Here is an 18706-nt window from a genome sequence, read left to right on the forward strand (position 1 = left end):
TATCTTCTGCATTATTGTTTTTGGTCTGGGTAATGGGTAATGGAAACCCCGAGTAATAGCATTTAGAGGCTTGTAGTTGATCACCATTCGAGGTTTACCTCTAATCATTTCAGAATGATTTCTGACCAGAAAGGCTGAACAAGAATAATGAGACATACTGGACTCTATGAGTTTAATGCTTAGTAATTCATCTATTTGCTTCTTGATTGCTTGCTCATCAGTAGGGATGCATGGGGTTAATTTATCTTTGACTCCATTATCATGTAGAGTCACAATCTCCTGCTTTGGACTTTTTGCTGACCAAAATTGCTGTGGATTGTTAGAGACGTTTTTCTTGCATGGATAGATATCTGCTCTTTTGACCAATTTGTTTCTATACAAGCTTTTTGTTTTTTTGTTTTATTATGCCTTGGCTTCATATAGTTACAATAATTCTTGCCAGTTGTTGGAGTCTTTGTGGGGTCTTCTAGCTCCTGCTCTTTTCTAGCTATTTTCTCTTCTTGCCTCTGAATTTGCAATAAATAGGCGAGTTACTGCTATAGCCATTTTCTTAAGATTGATTATCAACTTGTCTTCACTAATAGTGACTAGGAGCACAGAGTTAATAAATGGCATTCCCAACATTAAGTTTACAGAAGGATCAAAGTGTTGAATAGAATAAATTTTTACTATACTCCTCCCTACTTTAAAAGGAATGTTATCCACATAATGTGTTAACTGTACAAAACCTCCAATTGTTTCAGATACTAAGATATTTTGAAGAGGCTTCCACAAATATTTGAACAAGAAAGACCTAGCCAAATTATTTGAACCTCCAGTATCAATAAATGCATCAACATTTATCCATTCACTTCTTACCTGCACTTGTACTGGAATATAAGTAAGACTATTTGTCTTGATGATCATTTTCAACAGAGTTTGTTCTTCTACTCTATTGTTCTATGGTATGGCTAGACTTGAGGAAGCTATTGTGTTCTTCTGATAAGGACAAAATGAATTTAGTTCCGGAAGAGCTAGAACTGGTTGTTTAAGTTTTCCTTTTTCAAAAAAGCATAATGATACTGCAGATGCAGATTCATTTGTTTCTGAAATATCTGTTGTACCTGTAGTGATCTTTGTATCACTATCATCTGTTTGGTCATTGTAATGCAATTCTTCAGAGAAATCATCCTTTGAATGATATTTACAGACATTCATTTTCTGTATCAACTTCATCATCAAAAGCTTATGTTAGCATATATAGATCAGAAACTTCATCTTCAGAATCTACTATAGACCAATCATCTTTGAATTCTTCAATTTCAACACAAGCCTTCAATTTATTTGAAGAAGACTTTGGACATTTTCTAGTGAAATGGCCTTCTTGTTTGCAAATGAAGCAACAATTGTTATTTCTTGGTCTATTTCTCTTGTTTAAAAATTTGAATTTTCTAAAAGGCTTTCTAGGATTGGCAATCCGTTTGGGTCTGAATTTTCCATATTTATTTACCTTCTTTTTCTTCTTAAAGGGTGTCCAAGGCAGCATTGTTTTGCAAACTTCTGAGCTTGGTGTAATATCATGTGCCTTTCTCTGCCAGCAAACGTACTTAACCTTTTCATTACACCTGAAAAGAAGATCGACCCAATAGATTTGATCTATTCTTTTGTATTGCATTTCTAGATCTTTCATTATCAGATCTCCCAGGTTGCCTCGAAGTTTAGATAAAAATGAAATCTTTTGAGCAGTGTTGTTTGAAAGATTAGCCTTAAATACTTTAGCCATAAAATATTTAGCAAACTGATCTAAATATTTTAGATCTTTAAGTTCCATACAACTTAAATCTGTTATCAGTTGCTTTTTCGCATCTACTGGCTCTAGAACAAACTAGGTTTTCATTAACAGTTCTAATGTAGCCAGTCCTGCTTCCATTACTGCTATTATTTCTTCTTTTGATGGTCCCATCCACCAATCATATACAATTCTTGTCATTCTTTTCTTAGCTAGGACCATGATAGACACAATTTCTAATCTTGTGGTGATCTGCATTTGATACAGAGCACTGATCCAAATTCTAATGGATTCTCCAGGATTGGATGAATTTTCTAAATCCAAAATATAACCAGTAGAGTTTGTAGCATATAAATCCTCTTCTACTCTAGGGTATTTGGGTACTTCTTTCAACACATGAGTTTTATTCTTATTATTAATAGAAGGCAAGATAAAAGAAGGGAACTTTGAGGCTGCTTTATCTAGAGTCATCACTTCCTTTTTTGATGTAAAAGGCTTTTCTGTTTTATAAGCTTCATCTTTTATTCTGGTTAACTTTCCAAAAATTGTAAGCATATGTACCCTAGGGGCAAGTAACTGTTGTTTCGTCTTGATCTTCAAGGGCTATGCTGATATGATTGTAACCACTAAAACCATCCCGGAAGGAAAATGATATTTTTCCAGCTAATGTATCCAAAAATTGATCAATAAATGACAATGGAAAATAATATTTAAGGGTGGCTTTATTCAGTTCTCTGTAGTCAACACAAACTCGCTACTTACCATTTTTCTTGGGGACTATCACTAGCGGAGATACCCACTGGTTATCTGAGATGGGGTAAATGAAATTGACTTTCAGTAGCTTTTGCAGTTAAAATTATCATTTGGATGATAATTTTATATTTGTATTCGGCAATATAAAAAGATAAACATAATTTACATGATGTCATTTATTAATTGATAATTTACATTATAATTTCATAATTATATTTTATAATGTGAAACATAGATTTAAAAATTTTAAATAATTAATGTTTGGAATTTCATCCATAAATATAATAAAACCATTAAAATATATCATTATTTCCATATGAAACCATAAAATAAAAGATTATATTATAAAAAGTTACATTAAAAAAATATTAAGTTGCATAAATGAAAATACTCCAACAACATTAAATCTTCCATACTAACAAGCTCTTCGTTAAATCTTCCATACTAACAAACTCTTCATTAAATACTTCACAAACTCTTCATTAAATACTTCAGATTGGATTAATTATCCTTATAATTTTCAAAATTCAGCCCATCCATATTTTATTAACTTATAAAATCAACCAACCAAATATACTATGATTTAAAACCTTTCCAAACACAAAACCTTCCTAAAACTACAAAGCCTTACATTTTTCTCAATCTACTTTTTAACTTATAAAATCCACCAACTAAATGTGCATTGATTTAGAACCTTTCAAGACACAAAGCCTTCCTACGATTACAAAGCCTTACATTACTCTAAATATACTTAAGTTGAAGCAGTGCATTATTGATAAGTCTCATTCAATAAGTCTTATTTAGTTTTATTAACATTATTTGATTTAAAAATGGGAAAGAAAGAAAGTGTGTTTTTATGGTTGTTTGTTTATTTAATTTCATTGACTCTAAATATACTTAAGTTGAAGCAATGCATTATTGATAAGTCGCATTTAGTTTTATTAACATTATTTGATTTAAAAATGGCAAAGAAAGAAAGTGTGTTTTTATGGTTCTTTGTTTATTTAGTTTCATTAATTCTTGGGTGGAGTTTTGTTTTATTTTAAAATGTCATTGATTTATATATATTTGTTATTGTGGATATTGTTTTATAGGTTTTAAATTATGAATGGTTTCTTTGCATTACTAAAAGTAACTAAGAGAATGGAGAAAAAACCAAAAGAGTAGGTAAAATGATATTTTATTAAAATTATAAATAAATGTGAATAAATGAATTGATATAGATATAGAAAATATCAATTCATAAAATTATTAAGATTAATAAAAGAAATTAATATATTTATGTTAGAGTTATTATTAAGAGGAAGAAGAGGTCATATATTAATAAGAGACAAGAAAATCTTTTTCACCTTTCTAAACTTGCACCCAAAACGTTTTGTCGAAATGTACTTGTTCGTAAAACTAAAGATAATCTTTCTATCTCCCTAGAAAGTTGGGACAACTACCTTAAGAAGTTGTATGACTCTTCGGACACCATGGGCATGATCTTAAACACTCCTATTAAGGATGATATTTTTTCCTTGGAAGACGTTGAGTCTGGGATTAATAAGCTCGCTAATGGGAAAGCTAAAGATATTGAAGGATACCAAGTTGAGATCTTTAAAGTGGGAATATCTATCCTCATTCCCTAAGCTTTGAACGCAAAGTCTTATTGTGCCTATCTTTAAAATGGGGACAAAAGAATTCCCTCTAACTACAGGACCATTATGATTAGCCACATCCTAGCCAAGATATATGGGCTCATTTTGGAAAAGAAGCTTAGCCTTTGCGTTGAAAACCATGATAAAAGAGCTAAAGAGAATGCTGGTTTTAGGAGACATCATCGACCATCTTGTTACTCTCAAGATTATTGTAGAGGAATGTTGCAATAGTAAAGCTGATCTCTTCTATTGTTTTATGGACTTTAGAACAACTTTCGACACTCTTTCCTTGATATAAGCTCCGAGAGAGACTTGAAGAGATCATGGTTCCTCCTGAACTGAGGATTATTGTGATCTGGCTCTATAGACTGTCATTGTCAAGCTTAAGACCCACAAAAGGATGGTCTAAAGATATTAAATGAAATATCAAGGTTAAGGAAGGATGTCCCCTATCCCCTACCCTTTTTCGCATCTACATCAATAAGCTTGAGGAGTGTCTGGAAACTGCTGGTTGCAAGGGCACCAAGCTTGGTGGTATAATCATTACTCTTCTCCTTTATGCTAATGATATCGTTCTTGCAAAAAGCCATGATGACCTAGAAAAATAGCTTAAGGCTCTTCATGTCTACTACTCAAAGATGGGTATGAAAGTCAAGACCGACAAGACTAAAGTCATGATAATTAAATTAAAAAATACCACCCAGGTTTGTTTTGTTTATGATAACCATTGTTTAGAGTAGGTTTCTTCTTAAAAATATTTGGGTATTGACTTTCCTCATAAGCTCAACTAGAATTATGACATCAAGAAAATTATTATTGGAGTCTAGAAAGCTTATTATGAACTTGAAAACAATTGTAAGTCGGTCAATTTTTTTATTTATTTGGATTAAGAAAGGTTCCTCTTTGAGACCCCATCACCCATGTTGTGGAGAAAGATTGAGACGATTCAAAAGAAGTTCATAACCTACAACCTAAAGATCAAGAGAAATACTCCCTATCCAATCCTCTTGATAGAAGCTGGTATGTCCCCCATTGAAAGTACGACTATGTTTAGACATCTGATGTATAGGAAGAAGCTTTACAACATTGAATCCAAGATGCTCCCAAAAATTGCTTCTAACTTTAGTCAAAACCACTACCTTCACCTCAAGTGTGGGTGACATAAGGATGCTCAGTCTTGGCTCAACCATTGGGGGATTAAGGAGGAGATCATGGGAAGAAAAGATAGTGTCAAAGATACTATTACCTCCAATTTTAAGGAAAAGTTGTGGGATGATAAGGATTTGGAGGGTAAAAGGAAGCTAAGATAACATAATGAGGCAATTAACCCCACCCTTGATAACCAAAATTATCTCTCTGTGTTGACCAACACTAAGAAAAAAATGAACATCACTAGGATAAGAACTAATTCTCACGAGCTTCGAAGTGAAACCGGGCGGTGGTTTACTCCCAAGATTGCCTAAGATGATATAATTTGTAAGATTTGCGATACTAAGAAGGTGGAAGATGAAAAACACTTTCTTTTAGACTACACGACTCTTACTCACATCCGCTCTCAATTCACTAACAATTGCCACACTTCCAATCTTGTTGAATTATTAATCCAATTCAACTATAGCGAGCTTGGAGCTCTTCTTTCTCGTCTTTTTTTATCACAAAAGGACAATTTTGAAGAATTCACATTTAGATTATTTTTGAGGTTCAATAGACCACATTGGTCGTGGTGAATGTTAATCATCATCATCATTATAATTATTAATAATGTAAATTGATGTGAACAAATAAATTGATGTAAGTATAGAAAATATCAATTCAGAAAAATACTAATATCAATAAAAAAAATGACATACTTACATTATAAATCCATTTAAATAAAATATAAGTACACATTTAGAAAGTTATATATCATTTTAAAATAAAATTATATTATTATAATATCATATATTTAAAAAATGAAAAATTAATTTTATTAAATCATAAAATATATTGTTAATTTGAAAATTAATTAATTAATAATAAACCAAATTTAAATTATGGAATAAATCAATGTATAAATTTATAGAATTTTATTTAATTTATTAATGTAGGATTAACTTTTATTCTCATGTAAAGATGGCCTAGAATCTTTATGAATAGATGTTAAGATTTTCTTTCTTAAAGATAATTAACTTTTATTCTTAAAAACATTTGGTTTAACAATTTTTCATAAATTAAATTAAAAGTACTAAAAAAAAATTACCATTAAAACATAATATTTTCAACTAACGAAAATTCTTACATATTGTTTAAAATACCATTAAATGTACAATTTATTATTATTATTTTAGTAATGTCTTCCTTTGTAAATAAAAGTAGTTGAGAAAGTTCCCCCAATCGGGGTGAGTGCCTAAGGATGTAGGACATATATGGTTGTCAGGATAACTGAATGCTGGGTACAACCCGCCGCAACCCAAACACTCATGGCAATGAGTGCGATGACCTCCCGCATGGTAATGTATAGAGGGGCATGGAGAAGTGGTAGTCAATGCTAGGGTAGTGACGGAGGTGGGAAGGACAAGATAGGAGGATGGATGGGAAAGAGAGGGAAGGAAGGGGATTATGAAGGAATGAAGGGTGATGGGGAGAGCATAGCTGTAGAGAAGAGATGAAGAAACGACAAGGAATTTCAACCTAAAGACCTGCAACGACACCTTCGAAGTGGCACCAGGTCTGTTATCTGGCTCTACTCGTCTTTTGTAATGATGTCTGTGAGTTTCCGTGGAGGGGGAATGAGGGATATAAGAAGAGAGGGGTGTCGGTAAATAGGTGGGAGAGACCTGGGCATGCTGGGAAGGAAGGCAATGCGGGTCGAACCTATAAGTGGCAAAGAGAGAGACCATCAGGGATGGTACCATGAGGAATCACCTGTAGTTAAGCTGGCCTGCCAGATAACCAGTGAGGAAGGAGAGCATGTAGATAAGCAGGTGTGAGGGAGGGTAATTTGGAGTGACAGAGAGGAGCGGATGGTTTTAGTGGGTATCTGGTTCGTGGGGAGGGCAGTCAGTGCCGAAAGTTTCACTTGAACTGGGCACCAGGCCACTATCCCCGGGCGGAGAGCAGAAAGAGGCAAACAACAAAAAGGCAGAGAGGCTATTGCTTGGTAGTGGAGAGGCGTTGATAGTCCTGGCAGAGGAGAGGCATTGCAACCGTGGGCAGAAGGTCACCGGGGTGGAGATGAGTGTGGCAGGAAAGGCGAGGAGAGGGGAAGCGACAACATTGAGGAAAGTCCAGAACTTAATGTCTGTGATCTGATCCAAAATGTATATGAACAAGTTCGCACAATAGGAGAAATGGCAAGACTAGCCCATGGAAGAGGATGAGATAGAAGGGGAAGGAATTTGCCTCGTGTAGTTGGCCCGGGAACCTTGGATCCTAGATGTGGAAGAAATCTAGTAGAAAGGCTTATTAATGAAGTAACAACAATGTATAGGGTAGGGACAGATGCAGGAATCAGGAAGAGGAAATGGAGGCCTGGCGTGAGGTAATCTCGGACCCAGGGAACACTGGGGGAGACTCACACAATTCAAGTAGACTCTATACCTGTATTGGCTCATGAAGAGCCTCATGGGGAAGACAATGGAGCAGCTATCAATGGGGATGACAATGGCCCTCTAGGACATGCCAAACTACAAGAAAGACCCGCAGACCATCTAGTTCCAGTTGTTCAAGCAGGACATTCGCCTAGATTGCATTCAAAGGTATATCCCTTGTATTATCGAGCTGGGAGAAGCACCAGGAGACTCAGCTGAAGACTCGACCCTGGTTGACTCAGCCTTAGAGGATCAAAAGGAATAGTCAAGTTCTTGAATGTTTTTTGGATAGCATTTAATTTTTTTAATGTATTCTTATGATAGACAGAAACTTAGACTCTTATCATGATATCGATGTATATATAGCTTGGGTAGATTGCCTTAAACTATATTATTTTTGGATGGCATATAATGAGGATAGTTGGCCAACAAACTTGGTTTCCCATTGGGAAAGTTGAGGCTACCTATCTCATCTATGTGGTGTAAACTTTCCTTTTATAAATAGAAAACAGAAGGTCCTACCAATCTTTACAAAAAAAAAGTAGGTGAGAAAGTTTATTGTTCCGGAAAATCCCCCATCTCAACCACTAGTATTTGAATCTAACTATTAATAGTACGGGCATGTGAAACCCACTAGTAAAGATAATCAGGTGATAAAGTCAAATGTTCCTGATAAAGAAAGGTAAGTGATAAGGTTAGAGGTTGGTTGATATTTTAATTTTTTAAATTATGAATGATTAATATTTGATAATTTAGGAATATTTTTCGTTTTGTACATTATCCAATGACTAATATAGAAGCTATGTGAATGGATTTTTAGTTTTTTTTGGTCTGTTCCTATTTTAGCACTGCAGCTAAGCTTTATTTGGAGTGGCCATTGGGTGCACATCCATTAGTTTATAATATTTAGTTTATTAATTTTTGTTATGATTAATAATTTGTTAAACTCAATGTGAGAAGTTTTTAGAAATGATTGCATTCTATTTTGGATGTTTTAGATGTAGACTTCATGGATTTAATTCTTACATAAAGTTAGTTTTGGCTAAGTGTTTTCTATGTTTAACTCATTTTCTAATCTTCATTTTTGAAATATTGTTGAGACATTTCACATATTGTTTTTTTTAATATAATTTCATGATAGAGTATATTTTATTTGGTGATTAATACAATGTATTCATATTTTTTTATAGATAAGTTGTAGTGAAAATTTTTGTAATACTTTCTATGAATCATTTCAGTGTATTTATCAAATTTTGGAATTTTGTCTTCTTGTCAATGATATAAAAAATTAGTATTTAGTTAATTTTGGTCATTGTGATTGTAGGAAAAGTAAAATTATTTTATCAATGGAATATAAAAACATCACATTGAGCTTATACTTTGGTGATTAAAATTAGGATTTATGTTTTATATTAATTTAATGTTATTAATGACATTAATGTTTTTAATATATATAATATTAATATTAATATTAATACTAATATAAATATTAATAAATTATGTTAATTGGCAACCTTTATAAATGTTGATTGACATATAAATGATGGAAAATGACATCATCGTAGTATATCAACTACATTTACTAATGTGCTTCCGCTAGTTATTAATAGTATGGGCAATGGTACTGGTGCATGTGGTATGAAGTTGGTACATTCCTTTTTCTATGTCACGGTGAAGATAGATTGTTTGGTTCCAAGAGGATTGGATGGTCTTGCCTCTTAGGCTGACATTGAAAGGAAGCTCATTAATGAGCACATCGCTCATAAGATACAAGCAAACCTCTATGACTGAAAAATATACATCTGTTTAAATCTTGACTGGTTTGTGATCACCCTCATGTCTCAGTTGCATTATATATGAATGGTCAGGAGTTCTAGGTGGAAAAGAGTTATGTTATGCAGTGTGTCCTCTCACACTGATAATTTTATCAAGAGTTTGCGGATGGGCATACCTCTTCACCCGGGGGTGGAACATCATGGAGGTATAGCTCTATGTTTCAATTTTTTTGTCTCTATGTTAGGGTATGTATGGTTCTGAATTGCTATAAGATTTCTAACACATAGGACATCTTGCAAACTTGGTTGGTGATTTCACTGTCTGTTGAGTCTCGTTAAGATTGTTTGGTGGTATAAAATTCATGACTTTGGACGTCTTTGGTCATTAGGGAACAATATTCTTTAAACAATCTTGCACCCTAGTTTCATTGTCATTATCTTTAGTTGTGAGATTTGTAACTCAAGAAATATGCATAGGTTTCTCTCACCTACCTACATCTCAGGTCATCTCCTATTTAAAATTTCAGTGGCTATTATGGCTGTGGGTAAATGTTCTCCATCCTTTTTTTACATAACTTTGGGTTAGGAACCTCCTTCGAGCTTGTTGTGGTCCTTCCCTCGGCAACTCCAGATAATATCGAAATGGCAAGGATTTCCTTCTAGTGTCTGGTTTTTGTGTCTGGCGTTTGGTATCCCAAGTCTTTTTCAATTTGGTTTTAATAGGTACTTTTTCGTCGTTGAAGCTATTATTGTCAAATTTCGTCTGCAAACTCTATGGTTCCTATATCATAGGGTGTTCTACTGATCAGTTTTAGTCGTTGGGTTTGGTGTTGCATGTATTTCCCATTTCTCTTACAGGTACACAACTATTATGGCCCCAAGGTTACGTGCATCGTATCATCAGGTCGTTTGTTCAGGATCCTCTTCTTCAAGGCACAAGACATTATTTAAATGGGAGTCTGTAGCAATTTATTTATTTATTTTTATGTCGTACCCCTAGAGGTCTGCAAGGAAATTCTTCGACTCGAGGCAAAATAATTCGTATAGAGAGCTTATTTCTTGTACTCTAACATAGGAGGCAGTACCCTCAAATGGATCTTGGATCTAGGAAAGTTCCATGGGAGAAGGATACACTTTCTTCACTCTATCACTCATCATCACTAGTTAGAGACCTTACTTACTATGGTCATCAAAGATAAGAAGGTGGATAATTACAAGTTTTTCGCAAGCCAAGAAGACATCAGATATAACCTAGATGACATCGTTGATCCTCTATCTAGCATTGAGTGTTATATAGTTTCCAATTCAAAACTGAATTAAATGAGCACTAGGAAGGACCGAGATTCAACAATGTTCCCATTCAAGCATCCCCACAAGCTAATTCAACTTCTTCCTCTTTGGTTATCATTTTGGACTGAAGAGTCCAACTACTTATTTTTCTCAGTTGGATCACTGGAAGACAGACTTGGCTTTGGATTCCTAGTTTTGGTTTTTATCATTTTGTACCTCTCTCCCATGTTTATTATTTGGAAGGCTTCTAGCCTACAATTATTATCTGTAGTTTTTGTAATGTTTGTTTTCAAGTTTTTGTTCTTAGACTGGTTGAATGTAAAAGCCAGTCTTTTGTGCCTTATAACTTGTGAACGTACTAGTATTTTAGGATTGTAGATCCACAATTTTCACATGGCTCCTAAGGAGTGAGATTTATAGATGGAAGTTTTTTAAAATGATATGCTTATGCTCGTAATAGAAATCCAGTCCGATATTTACAAAAACAAATATTGTTAGTGGTATAGGAGCAATGAGATACAATCTAATTAGGAAAGAAGTAGACTTGTTGTTTAATGAATATTGAGAAATATTTTTTATTTAATAAAGTTAAATATAATTTTGTATATTAAATTTAAAAATATTTTATGATATTTTTATTTATGATAATAGTATTTTTAGGAGATTTTTTCATATAAATATCTAGAAATTGATAGTTATAATAAAAGGAGGCTACAAAATTTATTATGGGCTTGAAAGAAATTGTAAGTTGGCATATCTTTGGATTTGACATAAAAATGAGTTTTTTCTTTGATATTCTTTTCATTAGTGTTTTTTTTTTGTAAATCAGCATTTTTATATTAATTCATAGAATACATAGAGTACAAAAAGGTCTGCTTGCATAGACTAAAGAGAAACATCCTTGGCCATTTACAATGCTTATGAGCCGCTAAAATTCTATCAGCCGACCCCAAGGCATACCATGCAAGGTAGCACAGAGAAGGGTTGGGGCCTGCAAAACAATGTGCCCTTTCCAGTGACTGGAAAAAAAGATAGAAAACAGACCAGATGGACATTAGAGACAAAAACAAGTCAAAACAGAAAGGCAACCAGTGACCTTGAGAACATAGACAAAATAAGTTCTAACAACAATAGCAAACTGAAGCTGCCAAAACAAGCCATTACAGCTTGAGGATGACATAATATTTGGTAGTGACACCCGGGTTGGCTGAAGCAGTCGAATTACCAGGCAGAGGAGTGTGCTGAGATGTATGCTTCCCCTAGCTGGTTCCTGTAGCCTCCTCCGTACCCTCCCCCACAACTGAGGAATCCTAGTGAATAGTGTGCCTGAGAAGACTGATTAAAACACTCATTTTTTGGGAGAGATTGTCGACTTGTTGTACCAGAGCACTAAGCTTGAAATCCAAGGTGTCCAGTTTCACCGTATGCTCTGTGGATATAACGGAGATTGCTTGATGAGCCTGATTAATGTATTCCCCTTTCATACTAATTTCCTTTGCTAACATAGTCTTCATCCTCCACATCTCCGCCTGAGTGCACACAAATTGGGTGGCCCGAGTGGTTGCCATTCCGGGATCTTGAATCCACTCCACCTCTTTCTCCAAATCCTGCTCCTCCAGATGCTCTTCCTCCTCTGCGACAATCGCTTCAAGCTCCTCTATCTTGTGCTTTTCCTTAAGGGAGGTTCATGTTTCATAGGAGTCCCGAGCCCTCTGAAGGTCTCTATTAGCCGAAGCATTATGGCTACCCTCACATGCCATTCTTCTATGGCAGAGAGCAGAAATTCTAAGCTTTCTGAGAATACTACTGAAACTATGCTGAGTGTCGTGGGAAAGTAGTGCATTACCCTTGTGATGGGAAGTCATAGTTATAGTGGATGGAAACCTTGAAAGGCCTAAGGCTTCCCACTTCTTCATCTGATGAGCGCATGTCCAGTCATACTAACTGCTGCTATGATCCCCACATTTCTGTTGATGATACAAATCCTTATTATTAACTCTACCACGCTTGAACCGATTTGCGGATTGCCAAGTGTCTCCCTTTGTGATTTGATGCTGGTGCTGCCCATATTTTTTGTTTGTTGTGCTCCTTGGTACTAGCCCTATGTTCTTGTGAATTAATTGCCACTTCCTCTCTTGTACTTCCTGGGCCTGCCATCCACTTATCCTAATGTTCCTTCGATTGGTCGAATTCATTCTCCTAAGATGGGGAAATTCTTCGTACCCCTTCGCCACTTCTTTCGTTAAATAATGTCTTGCCTTGAAAGAAGAGTGCATCTGTTCCTTAGCTCCATGCATGTGATCTCCTACCAACAAGTGTCCAAGTGGGCTGAGGGATTATCGATTCCATAATTTGCTAAATGATCTGCCACTGCATTCGCCTTTCATCTGACTACATGAAGGATTAATCTGTCCAGGCATGATAGGTGTTCAACGATGAGTTCTGTTACCTTGGCAAGCCTCTAGTGCCTTGTGACTTTACTTGGTTTAGCTCCTATATACATTCTTCTTGCTACCGTGATCGCCAGTTGAGAATCCCCTTCCACCACGGTGGCTCCAGCTTTCAGTCTTCTGAGAATTCTCAAACCTTTCTCAAGTGCTGCAAATTCCATTTTGTTATTAGTCCCTTCCCCCAATAATTGACTATAAATATGTTGAATTTCACCTTTGCTATCCCTGAGAACACCTCCAATGCCTGCAGGTCCTAGATTACCCATGGAGGCTCCATAAAAATTGAGTTTGAGGAAGCCTGTCGGTGGAGGAATCCAGGTATTTACATTGGTATTTATTTCCTGTCGATGATTCGATGAAGACGTGAAGGTTCCCATGTTAATGTCAAAAGCTTTTAGAATCTATAAGTCCGAACTTGAGATGTTCTTGTCCTATTCCATTCTCCATTTGGAGAGAACTGTTTGCTTGATATTTTGAAGAATTGTGCCTTTTGTGTAATTTATGCCTCTTGTTTCATTTAGGAATACTCGCCTGTTTCTTTCTTTCCAAATTGTCCATGCTATAAACCCTGGGATAAGTTTCCATATTGTATTAACCAATTGGGTATTAGAGAAATTACCTCTACAATTCTCTATTGTTTCTTGAATTGAATTCCTTACCCTATCTGTCCTTTTAAGAATGGTTTCCGCCCAATTCCATAGGCTTTCTGCCCATTCACAGGTATTGAGGAGGTGATTCATGGTTTCCTCCTCAATTCCACACGTGGGGTAGTGGGAAGGGCCAATGAATCCTTTTTTCCAGAGATTCTCCCAAGTAAGCATTCTTTTGTGCATCAGGAGTGAGAGGAACGTTTTAATCTTCAGCCATAGTTGGGCGTCCCATACTTTGTTGTGCCAATTGACTTTTTCTTCATGCTCAGTACCTTCTATATGTGTTCTTGCTTCTTTGAGTGTGAAGTTGCCCCCTTCAAGCTTTCCCCAACGTAATTGGTCATTGTCCCCTGCTTTCCTTATCCTTCTTTTGGCCAGCTCTGTTCGTAGGTCCTTTAAACTATTGTTTTCTTCTGCCATAGGTTCTGTCTCATTGAATATCCATGTTCTCCACACCTGGTCCTTTTCATTAGGCTTCCAGTATTGATTCACTGTAGTTCTTCCTAGCTCCTGGTTTCTTCTTTGGATATCTAAGAATTCAGGGCTTTCCAGCTTAGGGAGTTGTTGCCACGTATCTTCCCAAAAAAGGGCTATCTTTCCTTCTTGAATTTCCCAAAAACTCTACTCCTGAATTATATGCCAGTTGGTTCTCACCAAGTTCCAAATTGGTGAGCCTTCTAGAGTTTCTTGCATTTGGATTAAGTTCTGCATTCTATTATTTGGAGCATACTTCTCTCTCCAATGTTTGGCCCATGGTAATTTCGGTTCCTTTATCCACCTCCACCATAATTTTGCTCCACAGGCACAGTTAACCGTGAATGGGTCCTGCAGGTTCAACCCTCCCAGATGTTTGGGTTTGCAAAGCTTATCCCATGCCATTAGCAACCATTTCTTCTTCTCTGAATTACCCGACCAAAGAAAAGCCCTTTGGATGACCCTTATCTTCTGCAGAACCCCCTTGGGAGCTGGCAAAATGGAGAGCATGTATTATGGAATGGCCTGGAGGATTGCTTTGGTGAGGACTAGTTGACCTGTGAAGTTAAGGGCTCTGTGTGTCCAATGTTGACATATTTTTTCCAAGCTAGCTAAAAGCTTTTCCCAGTGCAATTTCTACTAGGGCTTGTCAGTCAGTGGAACACCGAGGTATCTCGAGGAGAGGTTTCATCTTTTGAAGCCTAGGATGGTAGAAAGATTTTTCTGAATAGTTAGGTGCGTATTAAAAAAGAAGATAGAGGATTTTGAGAGATTAAGCTCCATAACTGAAGCTTTGCTGAAGAGATTGAGAATACTTTTGTATCCCATAGCTTCTTTAACTGAGGGAGTGCCATGTAGCATTGTATCATCTACAAACTTTTGATGAGTAGTTGCCAGATTTGAGGGCAAGGGTTGAAGTCCTTCAATGATTCCTTCCTCTTTAGATTTTCTGATTAGTCTACTTAAACCTTCCATTAAAATCATGAAAATGAAGGGGGGAAGGGATCACCCTACCTCAAACCATATGAAGGAGAGAACTGGGTTGTTGGGGCTCCATTAAATAGTACTGAAAATCTTTTGGATTTGACTAAAGCTAGGATCCAGAATATCCGTTGTTTAGCAAAACCGAAGGATTCCAAAATAGTTTCCATATAGTGCCAGTTTACCTTATCATAAGCCTTTGATAGGTCTAGCTGCATCATCATACTTGCTTTCTTCTGTGTTTGAAGTGCGTGAATCATCTCTTGTGCTAGTAAGATATTGTCCAAAATCTGTCTCCCCTCTACATAGCCTGATTGTTCTTCCAAAATGATACCTGGAAGAATGGGTTTCATTCTATTGGCTATGACTTTGGAAATAATCTTGTACGTGACATTGCATAGCGCAATCAGACGAAACTTTGAGGGCGTGTTGGCTTTCTCCTCCTTTGGAATAAGGGCAAGGAAAGTAGAATTGAGGGACTTGAGGATTGAAGAGGAGCATCATGAATCCTACATTGCTTCCCATACTTCTATCCTGACTATCTCCCAACAAGCTTTGTAAAAGTTGATGGTAAATCCATCAAGCCCAGGTGCTTACCATTTGGCATCTCTTTTACGGCCTCTTCCACCTCTTCCAAGGAGATTTATCAACTTAAAGCTATGTTTTGCTCCTCCGTGATTAGCTTGGGGATGGAAGATATAAGTTCCTCAATGGCCTCCTCTCTATCGATCCTCGATTCCTGAGAAATCCTACTGAAGTGGGTTAAATGAAGGTTGGATATTTCTTGATGCGTCTGTACAGTGGCTCCCTGTTCATCTTTAAGGTTTAGAATTTTGTTAGCCCCACTTTGGTCAATGGCAGATCTATGGAAGAATTTCGTATTTTGTTCGCCTTCCTTAAGCCATTGGATTTGAGATTTTTTCTTCCAAAGTGTTTCCTCCTGTTGGCATCGTAGTTGCCAATCCTGCATTAGCTTATTTTCCCTATCCGCAGTGTCTTGGTCTATGTTACCTTGAATCCATCCTTCATGAATATGTTCCATTTGCTCCTCCAGTTTCTTTTTTTCGTTGAATATATTCCCAAAGACTTCATGATTCCAGATTTTGATTTTGGCCTTGATGTGTTTCAGTTTAGCCTACAAAAGATACATTTCGGTACCTCTTCTGCCTAAGGGTTCTTTCTGTTAGCCTCTTGTTGCAACAGGTGTTCATATTTCATCATTTACATTTTTACATGCCAAATATGTCGTTCTTTGCATACTACAACGCTCCATATTTCCAGAAGAGGCCATGAAGTGTGCTAGTCTAAATGCCACTGCTGTATTCCAATTTTGATGAGTTATCCATTTTTGAAGAATGTTCAGTTAAAGGGAAGTCCAAAAAGCTTAATCTTGGTCTCCCTAGGTTTCAATTTCCTGTTGTAGAATCTAGAGAATCATCATCTGTCCAAAACTCTTAATCTTGGAAGATTTGTAGATAGGTAGAGAAGCAAGGGTGCTCAACAGCTTAATCTAAGCCCCTGGATGAAATAAGTGTAGATGTAGATAGGAGGACAGCAAAAAAGAAAAAATTTGAAAAGTTGGGTTTGCTAGTTCAAGTGCACCCAAACCAAAAAGAAGAAAAAATGCTAGGTAACTAGATTGGGTAAGTAGTTTTGTGGTTGCAGAATCAAGCTATGTGATCCATTTCATGTTTTCAAGTGTTATATTTATTCAGATCACTGTTATGAGACAATTTTTCAGCTGGATCAGGTCAAGCGAGGCATGTCTAACTTCCCCTCCTTCTTATTCCCCAAATCACTCACTAACATCCCCTTGAGGACCTTGGGATCTACCCAACCAGTCCTGTTTTCACTTCATTTTTTGTAAAAATATGAAGTCAGGCTTTGATTTTCTTCAGACAAGAGAAGCCACATTTCTTGTGTAAAGGTCATTTTTCCACAGTCCATTCACTTTCTGTGTTAAGGTTTCAGCTCATAAAGCTTAACTTCTCCCCTACACTCCATCTCACAAATTCATATTAACTCCTAACTCTATTATCTAACTCCCTAAATGATTTCCTTTTCCCCTATTATGAAAAAAACTATACAAAATCCCAAAAGTATTAAATATCCCCTCCCTATGGCACTATAGCCATATTCTTCTAAGTCCGGGAAGCAGCCAGTCCATCTGGGGCTCCTACTAACCCATCCGTGTCCTAACTGGAGTTAGTCTAACATCTGGTCACACTAGCAACCTTTTCCCCCTTAACCCTAACCTTACAACACCCATGTTACGCCCTTATCCTAGAGTTTCCCATGTAAATATTTTCCCCGCTCGCTCATAATCCCATAAACCCACTTTTCTAATGTCTAACCCCCCCCGCCGTATGAATAAACAAATAAAATCAAAGCGGGCCCCGTCCCTTATCCCTCTGCCGCCTTATCGGTTCCGCCAGCCATCCAATTGCCCGCGCCCGTGATCTACAGTGGGTGGGTCTTTTCCCCTCAAAACATGTCGATGGTTAGCGTCCGGGAGATGGGTGGTTTTCCCGTCATACTCTCGCCACGCGTCACCCTCTTGACTGTGGTGGAGTCCCCCCACCTGTGCACAAAAGCAGTGCGCCATGAAACCAGTTACCGCCTCCATGCGTGACGTAAGCGCCACATCAACCTGCCAAGTCACCTTGCCACATCATCCGTTGTACTGGGTCCCACATCCTGCGTCATGTTGACGTCACCGCCGAAAAGGGCGTGAAGGGCGAAATCGCGACTTAGGAAGCCCGAAATCAAATTCTGAGGCAGTTTTTGAAGCGCGTAATCGCGCATCGCTAAGAAAAAAGGGCCAAAGTGGAAAGCCCCAATCCAACGCAGGTTTGCAGCAGTGATTTTTGCCCGAAAAGAGCCGAAAAGGAGCTATTTAGTAGTTTTGAGTACCGGAGGAGTAGATAAAGCCAAGTTTCATGTCAAAGAGTATCAGTGAAGATTTTTTCAGCGGCTCGAAGCAGATGAACATTAAAGAGCCCCCCCAACAAAGTCAAAGAACAGTGAAGCCATTTAAAGGCTCTCAAATCACAGTTAATGCACATTAAGGCCACATGAGATCAGTGGATCAATACCTGAAGCACAGTTATTGTAGAAGCACTGCATCGAGCCACCAAAGGATACCATATTAATTCATTTTGATTCGGCTACTTCTGACGCAGCTCTAGTCTCTTTCTTGTATTTAATTTCAGCACAAGTTCAAGTTAAAGAAACTTTTTTTTCCGCATACCTGTTCAGGTCAGCTGTAATAGATATTTGAATCTTCAGCCGGAGAACCCACAGTAAGTGTGTTTTTACACCAACGTTTCAAATCCCAAATGGGATCCATCATCAGG

General features: G+C 36.9%; 1 protein-coding gene across 2 annotated transcripts in view; it reads right to left on the reverse strand.

Annotated features, from left to right (window-relative positions):
* LOC149231521 (uncharacterized) overlaps nucleotides 1–18706 on the reverse strand; it is a 261337-nt gene that overhangs the window by 127483 nt on the left and 115148 nt on the right. The gene's annotated exons all lie outside the window — the stretch shown is intronic.

This window comes from Pinus tabuliformis, chromosome J (genome assembly GCF_031772625.1).
Source record: "Pinus tabuliformis cultivar Carrire ecotype Pingquan chromosome J, CPIR1, whole genome shotgun sequence".
Classification (NCBI taxonomy): Eukaryota; Viridiplantae; Streptophyta; class Pinopsida; order Pinales; family Pinaceae; genus Pinus; species Pinus tabuliformis.